The sequence below is a fragment of the Typopeltis vanoorti genome, chromosome 2 (genome assembly GCF_054136105.1).
Source record: "Typopeltis vanoorti isolate ZY-2024b chromosome 2, IOZ_Tvanoo_1.0, whole genome shotgun sequence".
Taxonomy (NCBI): domain Eukaryota; kingdom Metazoa; phylum Arthropoda; class Arachnida; order Uropygi; family Thelyphonidae; genus Typopeltis; species Typopeltis vanoorti.
In genome coordinates this window covers 19,988,832-20,001,036 of record NC_143550.1, presented here as the reverse complement: position 1 = coordinate 20,001,036, position 12,205 = coordinate 19,988,832, and the positions used below count along the sequence as shown (strand labels likewise).

Below are 12,205 nucleotides of genomic sequence, written 5' to 3'. Positions count from 1 at the left end.
TGGTCAAATATCATCTACTCCTGCTGCTTTTCCACATTTTAAGCCTTGGATGGCTTTTTCTACTTCAAGTATGGATATGCATTCCTGACTATATGCCTGTTGAGTGTTTTTTACCACTGTGCTATCACTGCTTGTTTCATTTAGCAATTTCTTGAAGTAATTACTCCATACTTCAAGGATATCTTTTTCTCCTGTTTTCATGTCACTTTTTTATCATCTCTAACTCCTTTTAGAGTACTCTTTACTCCATTTCTAAGCTTCTTCAACAACCTCCAAAATATTTTGCCACCTTCTTTATATTTATTTTCTATGTTCTTGCCAAAGTCCTCCCATGACTTTTGTTTAGCTAGTTTTACACAATGTTTAACTTTCTTACATTTGTCTCTGTATTCTCTAAGAGCACAAGCTGACTTATTTGCCAGGAACTTTTGATATGCTTTCTTCTTTTCCTTCACTGCCTCTTTAACTTCCTATGTCCACCATGGAGTTCTGAATTTTCTATCCTTGCAGACAACCTCACCACATGCCTCCCTTGCTGAATCAATCAGGGCTTTCTTCAAGGCTTGCCACTAAATCTCCAAGGTTTGGTTCCTGTTCTCAAACTCTTTCATCTTTTCTTCAATAATCGTTGTGTATTTTAGTCTACAGTTCACATCTGAGAGCTGCTCAACTTTAATTCGCTTTAAAACTTTCTTACATGTTATTCTTTTCATTATGAAATTCAATTTTATACTGCTCAAGACTAAATAGTGATCACTTCCAATTTCAAATCCTCAGTACACTCTGGTGTCCTGCACCAGGGAGAAAACATCACTATCAACAATAACACAGTCGATGAGACTTTTCTGATTCCTTGCCTCTTCTCTCCGTGTGAATTTTTGCACAATTTTATACTGCTCAAGACTAAATAGTGATCACTTCCAATTTCAAATCCTCAGTACACTCTGGTGTCCTGCACCAGGGAGAAAACATCACTATCAACAATAACACAGTCAATGAGACTTTTCTGATTCCTTGCCTCTTCTCTCCGTGTGAATTTTTGCACAATTTTATGTTGGAACATGGTGTTAGTAATAACCAGTCTATGTCCTGAGCAGGCATCCAACAGGTATTTGCCATTATTATTAGCTTTGCTCTTTTCTCCAAATTTTCCCAATATATTTTTGTATGTCTGACAATCATTTCCTACTCTGCTATTTATATCCCCAACAAGGACCAACTTTTCCTTTTTCATGTGTCAGATGCTTTCTCTAAATCCTCAAAAAATTCCTCCACTTCTACCTTAGTAGAACCTTCCATAGGCACAAATAAGTCTCATTGTCCAGTTCCCCATTCTGATATTTGCTCACATCACTCTGCTTGAGACTGCCTGCCATTCAAGAAGATTAGCCTCGTATTTAGTGTTGAATACAATGGCTACTCCTTCTTTTCCTTGATTGTCATTGCCTGAATATAACAATTTGTATTTATTGCTCAGAAAGATCTCACCAGTTTTTGTCTTTTTTGTTTCAGTCACCCCTATTATGTCGATCTGGTACTTATCTAATACCTCAGCTAGCTCCATTTCTTTGCCATTCAGGTTTCTTATGTTGATAGTACCAGTCTTTAACTCTGGTGTTGTTGAGTTGGTATGCTTTTTCAGATTTGTTGCAGTAGCTGACTGTTCGCTGTTTACCCTGGTTTTGTGGTGAAAACAACAGGGAACTTGTTTAACCGGGCGATGCCCCAGCCGGCATGAAATTTTGTCATGTTGTACTATCATTTTGTAATTTGGTTTAAGCCAATAAGAATTACAATTTATTCCGCTATATCGCAAATTGCCAGCCCATCCTCGTTCGTTCAGTATCCAGGTAGATACCCAACAGTGTGCACCACGAGAAGGTGAGGATTGGACATTAGGTTAGAAGCCCTGGTTGGTTCTCCGCATTCCTTTAAAGGCTATGTGGAGGTTTCTTCTCAGTTATACAGCTTTGACCCTTAAGCATCCTGCATATATATATATGTGTATATTATTATTATTATTACGTGACACCTCCAGGGAGTCCAAAGACTCATCGAGGGAGGGCACCTAAATGCAACTAAACCCATCAACTACAACGAACCGCAACTACACTAGCGCCATCTACCACCACCACTAGTATTTTCACAGACAAATACAAATCAACATCCATGCCCATGGCAGAATTCGAACCTGCAGCCTTTTGGCTGGAGAGCGGATACGCTAACCACTCGGCCAACCAGGCCGACCTAAAATCTTAACAGGAGATTCACCAATTCAGAAACCAGTCGAAGAAAGCGTCAATAAATTTTCTCTGGTCTGCAACCAGAATCAGACTTACAGTGATCTTTCATCAGGGAGTTTAGTAATTATTCACACAAATGACATTTCTTCAAGGCTACTTTACCTGTGTAATATATTTATTTATTTATTTATTAAAAAGTAGAGGTAATTGGGTACATCCTTGCCACATGCCTCTTGATGTGTCTTTCCATTGTGATATTTGTTCTAATTTGACTGCTATTTTATTTCCTATGTATATTTCTTGAACAGACTGTGAGAGCTAGTTTGATATTAGATCAGTTAATATTTTAAATAATTTTTATCTGTTATTTTTATCAAAGACTTTTTCATAATGATGAAGGCCATATATGTTTCTTTTTGAAATTCTCTGATTACAATTATTTTTGAGTAAAAATTGAGTCTATGCAGGATCAGCCTTTTTAGAGTCTATTCTGTTCTTTAGCAGTTTGTCATCTACAATACTGTTTAGTTTCTCTTTTAATATTCCTGAATATATTTTGTTCCCTACATTTAGTGACTAATTCCCCTATAGTTATTGCAGTCATATTTATTTCCTTTATATATAAATTGGAATAACCAGAGCTTTTTTCCCAAGAGTTTGCAGTTTTTCCAGAAATCCAGGCCATGTTAAAGAATTTCAGGTCTTTCATTAAATTTTTCACCTGCATTTTTGTAGTTCTATGTTTAATATTGTCTTCTCCTGGTGTTTTCCTATTTTTCATCATATTTATTGCATTTTCTTTTAGTTCTGACATTGTAATATTTTTTGTAGATCAATCTTTGTTGTATAAAATTTTACTTCTTTATTATCATTAGTCCAGAGATTTTGAAAATAATTCACCAATTTCTTCCACAACTGTTATTTCAGTTACCTTTGTAATATAACAGCTAAATAACTTTTAAAACATCTTTTTTCTGAAAGATTGCTACTCATGGAACTTTCTTCTCACTGGTACCAAAAATTCTTTCCTATCACTACATCTCTCTCTCTCACACTCACAGCTTTATCCAACTGCTTAATTAGTTACTGTGTTATTTTCACTTGTGCATGCTCCAGTACACACACTAAGTGAAGTGAGGGAAACTGTCACCTTTACATGTTATCTTCATGTTGTTTTGCTTGAAAGTAGTAAAAACTCACTAAGTCTACTAAGTAAGTCTTTTTAACTTATGTATTTTAAAGATGGCTAAACATAAAATATTTTTTTAAATAACGAAACCTGTGGGGCGATCATCATTAAAAGAAACACACGTATAAACCACAGTGAAAATTATTTAATTGTAAATATTTCATCCTAAGTATTTTAGGACATCATCAGTACAGTATTTAAACAAAAATTAGGAATAACATACAGTTAGGGTGCATGATTACAATAGAATCTCATGAAAACGTGCATAACGTGCTAAAGTAGTACAACAACAACAAAAAAAAAACGTTAATTATTTAACACAGTTTTGTATGATAATTTCCCATACTTTAGGAATAGTAAGAACGTCGTTGCGGTTTAGGTTTGGTCTGTGTAGTAGGGCTTCAGAACTTTCTTTGTATAAACGTTCATGTTTAAATAAAGATCTATGTAAAAGTTTAGCATTTTCCCAATGGATCGTATGGTTTGGATTTTCAATTCCGTGTTGAGAGAGGCCAGATTTCTGCGGTTTAAGAAGACGAATGTGGTCTTGATGTTCCGAGATGCGTTTCTGAACAGACCTACCTGTCTGTCCAAAGTAAGATAATTTGCATGAGCATGGAATCTCATAAACACCAGGTAACATCAAGGGTGAGAGTTTGTCCTTAGGAGAAGGTAACAAGTTGTAAATTTGGTTGATAGGTTTGTAAGTAGTGGCAAAATTGTATTTCTTCATAATTTTAGAAAGACGTTCTGAGATGCCTTTAACGTAAGGTATGGGAATCCTATGTACTTCTTCCTGTCTGGTTTGATGTATGCAGAAGTGACTGATGATTTTTTGAGTTGTTTTGGGATTATATCCATTTAGGATGGCTGTATTTTTGATAACTTCTAATTCCTGGTTTAAAGATTCTTCAGAGGAGCAGAATTTGTGTGCTCTGGAAACTAGTGATTTAATAATGCCAGATTTCTGAGATGGATGATGAGCAGAAGAATTGTGAATGTAGCGACCTGAGAATGTAGGCTTGCGAAAGACGGAAGTGGCGATGGAACCGTCTTCTTTTCTTTTGATGTGTAAATCCAAAAAAGAGATACCCTGTGGAGATTCTTTTTCTAATGTAAAGTTGATGCGATGATGAAGAAGGTTAATTTTATCTAGAAACAGTCGTAATTCAGGTTCGGGATGATTCCATACTGCAAATACGTCATCGACATATCTTAGCCAAATTTTTGGTTTGGGTTCAAAAGTGAATATTTTTTCCTCAAGGTGTTCTAGAAACAAATTTGCTAGGTTTGGTGATAAAGGAGATCCCATTGCTGTTCCTTCCTCTTGCTTGTAAATTTGACCTTTCCAGGTGAAGTAACCTGATGCAATAACAAACTTGAACAATTCAACTATATCAGATGGAAATTTTTGAGTAAGTAATTCTATTGTTTCTTTATGGGGAATGTTAGTGAAGAGGGAGACAATGTCGAAGCTGATTAACAAGTCAGTTTTTGATAGTTGAATGTCTTTAATTTTTGTGTGAAACTCAGTAGAATTTTTGATTGAAGAGACTGAGTGGCCTATGTGAGGGCAGAGAAGGTTAGATAAGAATCTTGATAACTTGTACGTTGGACAGCCGATACAGTCTACGACAGGTCTAAGTGGAACATTAGTTTTGTGTAGCTTAGGTAAGTCATAAATTCTAGGAGGTTTTGCATGGTATGTCTTAAGTTTTTTGATAGTTAGTTCATCTAAGGAGGAAGTTTCATTAAGTAGCTTATTTAATTTTCTGAGTTGACGATTCGTAGGATCAAAATCAGTTATTGCATCAGGTTACTTCACCTGGAAAGGTCAAATTTACAAGCAAGAGGAAGGAACAGCAATGGGATCTCCTTTATCACCAAACCTAGCAAATTTGTTTCTAGAACACCTTGAGGAAAAAATATTCACTTTTGAACCCAAACCAAAAATTTGGCTAAGATATGTCGATGACGTATTTGCAGTATGGAATCATCCCGAACCTGAATTACGACTGTTTCTAGATAAAATTAACCTTCTTCATCATCGCATCAACTTTGCATTAGAAAAAGAATCTCCACAGGGTATCTCTTTTTTGGATTTACACATCAAAAGAAAAGAAGACGGTTCCATCGCCACTTCCGTCTTTCGCAAGCCTACATTCTCAGGTCGCCACATTCACAATTCTTCTGCTCATCATCCATCTCAGAAATCTGGCATTATTAAATCACTAGTTTCCAGAGCACACAAATTCTACTCCTCTGAAGAATCTTTAAACCAGGAAGTAGAAGTTATCAAAAATACAGCCATCCTAAATGGATATAATCCCAAAACAACTCAAAAAATCATCAGTCACTTCTGCATACATCAAACCAGACAGGAAGAAGTACATAGGATTCCCATACCTTACGTTAAAGGCATCTCAGAACGTCTTTCTAAAATTATGAAGAAATACAATTTTGCCACTACTTACAAACCTATCAACCAAATTTACAACTTGTTACCTTCTCCTAAGGACAAACTCTCACCCTTGATGTTACCTGGTGTTTATGAGATTCCATGCTCATGCAAATTATCTTACTTTGGACAGACAGGTAGGTCTGTTCAGAAACGCATCTCGGAACATCAAGACCACATTCGTCTTCTTAAACCGCAGAAATCTGGCCTCTCTCAACACGGAATTGAAAATCCAAACCATAGGATCCATTGGGAAAATGCTAAACTTTTACATAGATCTTTATTTAAACATGAACGTTTATACAAAGAAAGTTCTGAAGCCCTACTACACAGACCAAACCTAAACCGCAACGACGTTCTTACTATTCCTAAAGTATGGGAAATTATCATACAAAACTGTGTTAAATAATTAACGTTTTTTTTTTTTTTTTTTTTTGTTGTTGTACTACTTTAGCACATTATGCACGTTTTCATGAGATTCTATTGTAATCATGCGCCCTAACTGTATGTTATTCCTAATTTTTGTTTAAATACTGTACTGATGATGTCCTAAGATACTTAGGATGAAATATATACAATTAAATAATTTTCACTGTGGTTTATACGTGTGTTTCTTTTAATAAAAACATAAAATATAATACTTATTATCACTAAAAACACATGTACTAACCACAGTAATGACTATTTAATTCGTAAATATTTCATTGGGGCATCATCAATACAGTGATGATGTCCCAAGATACTTGGGATGAAATATTTACGAATGAAATAGTCATTACTGTGGTTGGTACGTGTGTTTTTAGTGATGAATTCACCACAGGTTTCGTTATATAAAAATACTAATTATGGATACCATGAACTACAAGCAACTCTTACTGCATTCAATTCATAAAACTTTACTGCTGCACATAAACATAATATGTAAACAATGCACAACTACACACGCACACACATATAAAAACATGCAATATAAATGCACTAGCAACTGAAAATTGTAAGTTGAACCAGAATATATATGTTTACAGTAATTTACACAAACAAAATAATTTTGATATTGTTGTCTAGTATGGGGATCTTGTAATGAAGGAATTTTGTAACTCAGTTGATAGTAATTTTACACTTTATTTATTTTTAGCCATTTTGGTTTAAATTGAATATTTGCCAATACCATATAATAATCAGAGTTTAATTCAAAGTGTGGATATAATCTTACATCTAGAATCAACTTGGCTAATTTAAAATTTGTGATAATGTTGTCACTGACTTGTATCCTCTGGCTGATTATGTATAATTATGTATTTCTTTATTTTCAGATACTGAGTTCATTATTCTTATATTATTATAAATGACAAAATCTCACAGTTTGTGTCTGTTTTAATTATGTATATCTTCACCAAATCTGTTTGTTTTGTATTTACTTGTTTCTTATCCTAGCATTTAAATCCTGCTAGTAGTAAATAGTCTGTTTTATTTGTTTTATCTATGACTTTCTGCAGTTCTTTGTAAAAGGTTTAAAAGAGGGGAAAGAGGGTCTTCTTCTTTCTCTTCTTCTTTTGGTGCATATTGCCCCAGTTATTGTTATATGACTTCTTAATGTTTTGAGCCTAATTTCGATTAGTCTTTCAGTCCAGTAGTTATAATCTACAATATTGTTCTTCACAGATTTATGTATCATTATCATCATACATGTCTTTGCTCTTTCTTCTTTTTTTACTTTGCTATAGATTTGTATATAGTTATTTGTTTCTTTGGCACCTTTTTGCTTTTGCTTTTTTTCTGTTTTTATATATATATATATATATATATATATATATATATATATATGTATGTTTACATTGGCTTGGTTTAATTGTTCGTCAAGTTCCTCTTCTTTTTGTGCAATGCTCCTTACATTCCAAGTTGTGATATTTGGTATATGTTCCTTCTTCCAGGTTCATTTACCTTTTCCTTAATTATGGTCATGTCTGGGTTTTCTTTGGCCGAGACTTGAAAGTATATCATATTTCCAGGACAGGTTATTATCTTTTCACTGGCAAGTTATCCAGTGGTAAGATTGCTACCTAACTCCTCTGGAGACAGTTCTAATAGCATCTTCTCTGTTAGCGTTATACCACCCATTCCTGGTCATAAGGACCTTGTTTGTACTTTTAGAACTCCTGTCAGGTGTCTTCTCCCTCCAGGAGATTGACTACCATGTGTCTCCACCATGTCCTATTCTGCACCTCTCTGCTGCATTCCTCATATGAGATATAGGTCCAGTTTTCTATATTTTTCATTCACTCCAGTCTTTGTCTTCCTCTCTTTCTCTTTCCTTCAGCAGTTCCTTCGAGAGGCAGTTATATCTCAGAATATGTCCGAAATAGTTGACTTTTCTCTTTTTAATTTCTTTCATTATGCTCCTGTTGATGCCTGCCATCTCTAGTACCTCTTCATTTGTCTTTTTTTTCGTTCCATGATATTCTCATAATTCTTCGCAGCATCCACATTTCAAAGGCCTCCAGTTTTTTCACACTCAGATTGGAGAGTGTCCATGTCTCTACTCCATATAATAACGTAGACCATATGTAGCATTTGGAGATTCTTAGTCTTGTTTTCAGATTTAATTCTCTTGATGTTAGTAGATTTTTCATACTGTTGAAAGTTGACCTTGCGATTTCAATCCTTTTTCTAATTTCATCTTCTGTCCTGCCATTCTCTGTGATCAAGTGTCCGAGGTATATGTATTTTTGCACTGTTCTAATTTATTTCCTTTTATATCGATGCATATTTTTGATATTTTCTTTTCTCTTGAAATTATCATGATTTTTGTCTTTTTAAAGTGAAACTGAGGCCATACTATTCGCTATACTTGAGGGTTTCATCTATAAGAGTTTTGAGGTCATATTTGTTTTCAGCTAGAAGAACCGTGTCATCTGCATATCGTAGGTTATTAATATTTCTGTCCCCTACAGTGATTCCTTTGAGGTTACTAATTTTATTAAATATTTCTTCTGTGTATAGGTTAAAGAGAATCGGAGAAAAGACATAGCCTTGTCTCACACCTTTCTGAACTGGGAATTCTTCTGAGGTCTCTCTATTTATTCTCAAAGATGCAGTCTGTTCCCAGTAAAGATTAGTTAATAGCCTAATGTCTTTTCCATCCATGCGTATTTTTGAAAGGATTGCATTTAATTGTTCATGTTGGACATTGTCGAATGCCTTTTTGTAATCTATGAAGCAGAGGTACAGATCTTTTTGTTTTTCTAGATATCTTTCTATGATGGTTCTGACGTTGAAAATACCTTCTCTTGTACCTACATTTTCCTTGAAGCCACTTTGTGTATCATTTATTTCTATGTTTATTTTTCTTTTATTTCTTTCAAGAATAACGTATAGGAGGACTTTTGATACTTGACTGTGAGGCTGATTGTCCTGAACTCTTCACATCTTGTAGCTTTTGTTTTTTTGGGAATTGGAACGAAAATTGAGTGATTAATATCTTTGGGTAGAAATCCAGTCTCGTATATTTTATTGCATAATTTTGTTAGAAATTTCAGTCCTCCTTCATCGAGAGCCCTCAACCATTCTGCCAAGATGTTATCTATTCCTGCAGCTTTATGTGGTTTTATTTTTCTGACGGCATTTTCAACTTCACAGAGTAAAATGGATGGTCCTTCTAAATCAGTCTGTTCAGGAATATTATTTCTTTGTTGTTCATATAATTTCTTTGTGTATTCAATCCATCTTTCCATGATTTCTTTTTTATCCATTAGAATATGGTCTCTTGAGTCTCTAATGACACTTGAATGGTTTGCTGTATTTGTCCTGCTTGTCATTTCTCTGATCTTTTCATGCATTTCTCTGCTTCTGTGTTTTCTATCAAGGTTTTCTATATCTATACATTTATATTTAATACATTCCTCTTTGGCTTTCCTGCATTCTTTTTTTTTTTCTTTATTAATGCTTTTTATATTCAGGTTTGTTCTTTAACTTTTTTTCTTTGTTCCATCAACGTCAATATTTTTTCATTCATCCAAGGTTTATTCATTTTCCTTTTTAATTGTGGGAGTGTGTATTTTTGGCTGCTTCATTGATGCTATTCTTGAATGTTTGCCAGTTCATGTTAATTTCATCAATTGCCATTCTATTTTCTGTGTGAGTTGTGGTGTTAGACTTGTTAAGGGATTCTGTGAATTCTTTTATAAAGCAGTCTTTAACTTCTTGGTTGTTAAGTGAGTCTGAATTATAAGTTTCTCTTATGAATGGTTGGCTTGGTATCTTAAGTTTTATTTTGATTTTTGCAATCACTGGGTTGTGGTCTGATCTTATGTCTGCTCCATGATATGTTTTTGTTTGTGTTACTGCATTTCGGAATCTTTTGCTTATTATTATATAGTCAATTTGGTTTCTATAGATGTTCCCAGGGCTTGTCCAGGTATGTAGTCTTCTGGGAGGATGTTTAAACAGTGTGTTGGCAATTATTGGGTCATTGGTTTCACAGAATTGAATTAATCTTTCACCTCTTTCATTTCTGATTCCAAGCCCTTGGTTTCCCATGCAAAATGAGAATTTTTCTGAGCCCACTTTTGCATTTAGGTCACCCATCAGTATAATAACATCATCTGACTTAGCACTGGAGATTGCAGTTTGGATATCTTCATAAAATTGTTCCAACTCTTCATCTGGGTGATCTTGGGTTGGTGCATATGCTTGGATAATATACAGGTTGAATGGTTGTGCAGTTATTTTGGCTGTTATGATTCTGTCATTTATGGGCCAATATCCCTGTAGAGATTTTGCAATTCTATTACTTAGGACAAGCGCTACTCCATTAAGGTGTAAGTCACTGCCAGAGTAGATTATAGTGTGATTTTTTCTTCTTATTATGCCTGTATCTGTCCGCCTCACTTCACTGATACCTGCAATATCGGCCTTCATCACTTCTAATTCCTGGAGCAGGTTATCTAATTTGCCTACCTCGTAGAGTGTTCTGACGTTCCATGTTACTATTTTCAAGAGATTGCTCCTGGTTTTCAAACAAGGGATATCTGAGAATATCTTCCCTGGAGGGTTTGGGATATTATCTTCATACACTACCTTAGTAGTTCTTGTTTTACAATTCCCAGTTTCAAGCTCTTCTTCCCTGTAGCTATAAGAGTTGATGATTTGCAGGGGTCTCAACCACATCTCTAACTTCATATTGTGACATGGTGTGTTTCATGGTTGACAATGGATAAATACATGGTGATGCTCCGATCTCTTCCACTACGGCTGGTCACAAGTCCCTTAGATGTCAGGAGTGTGCCCTCGATGTGCCGCACATCTTGCTGTCATGCCCTTGATGCCATTGATCAGTCAGTGTTGATTCTTCTGCCATCTTGGCCATTCCAGACTTCGTGCACATAAGGGGTGACATTCCCTATTTACAGCATTCTATATTAAATTTAGTTTAATATTAAATTTAGTTTAAATAACATTATACATATCTGCAAGGAGATGTGTTTTGCATTATGGGAGATACTGAGATAAGAGTGTTGTGAGCTTGCTCCACCTTTGCAATGAATTTCCCGGTGTTGTACCACCTTACCCTAGTCCTGAAGATACTTTCAGGTGCAAACTTTGTTTGCTCACACTTGGATAAAGGATTAAACTAAATGTATTATAGTCTAACCAAGTGAAAAATAAACTTTCAACATCTTTCTCTAAATCCAGAGTAATTTAATAAAAAGGTGGCACGCCGTTTGGCAACTCCTATAGGTAGAGATGACCTTGCTAATTCTTCTGCCTGGTATCTCCACTTGGGCCTGGCTCCCACTGAAGAGACCTCAATAAAGGTCGAAACTAGTCTGATTAGTGTCCCTCCCCTTAATGCATAACATTATACATATCCGCAAGGAGATATGTTTTGTATTATGGGAGATAGATACTGAGATAGGAGTGTTGTGAGCTTGCTCCACCTTTGCAATGAGTTACTCGGTGTTGTACCACCTTACCCTAGTCTTGAAGATACTTTCAGGCACAAACTTTGTTTGCTCACACTTGGATAAAGGATTAAACTAAATTTATTATAGTCTAACCAAGTGAAAAATAAACTTTCAGCATTCTATATTGTTGATACCCTCACTTAGTTTAGTACGTCAGCCAAGACGGTTTACCAGGGTGTGGCCGCTGGTGTGCACTACCAACTTCTTGGAGCCATAAGTGAGAGTTGAGTGTATGTGAGGACCAGAGCCCAACATCCTGACCCTGAGATCAGCGGCTGACATCGATACTAAGGTGCTTTCTCTCCATATACCCCATACACCCCCACTTATACATCACTTTTAGAACAGTAAG

The 12,205-nt window shown here is 35.3% G+C and overlaps 1 protein-coding gene across 1 annotated transcript in view; it reads left to right on the top strand.

The window, feature by feature from the left end:
- The window catches only part of LOC150108861 (pre-piRNA 3'-exonuclease trimmer-like), a 509,147-nt gene that overhangs the window by 71,055 nt on the left and 425,887 nt on the right, over positions 1–12,205 (top strand). The gene's annotated exons all lie outside the window — the stretch shown is intronic.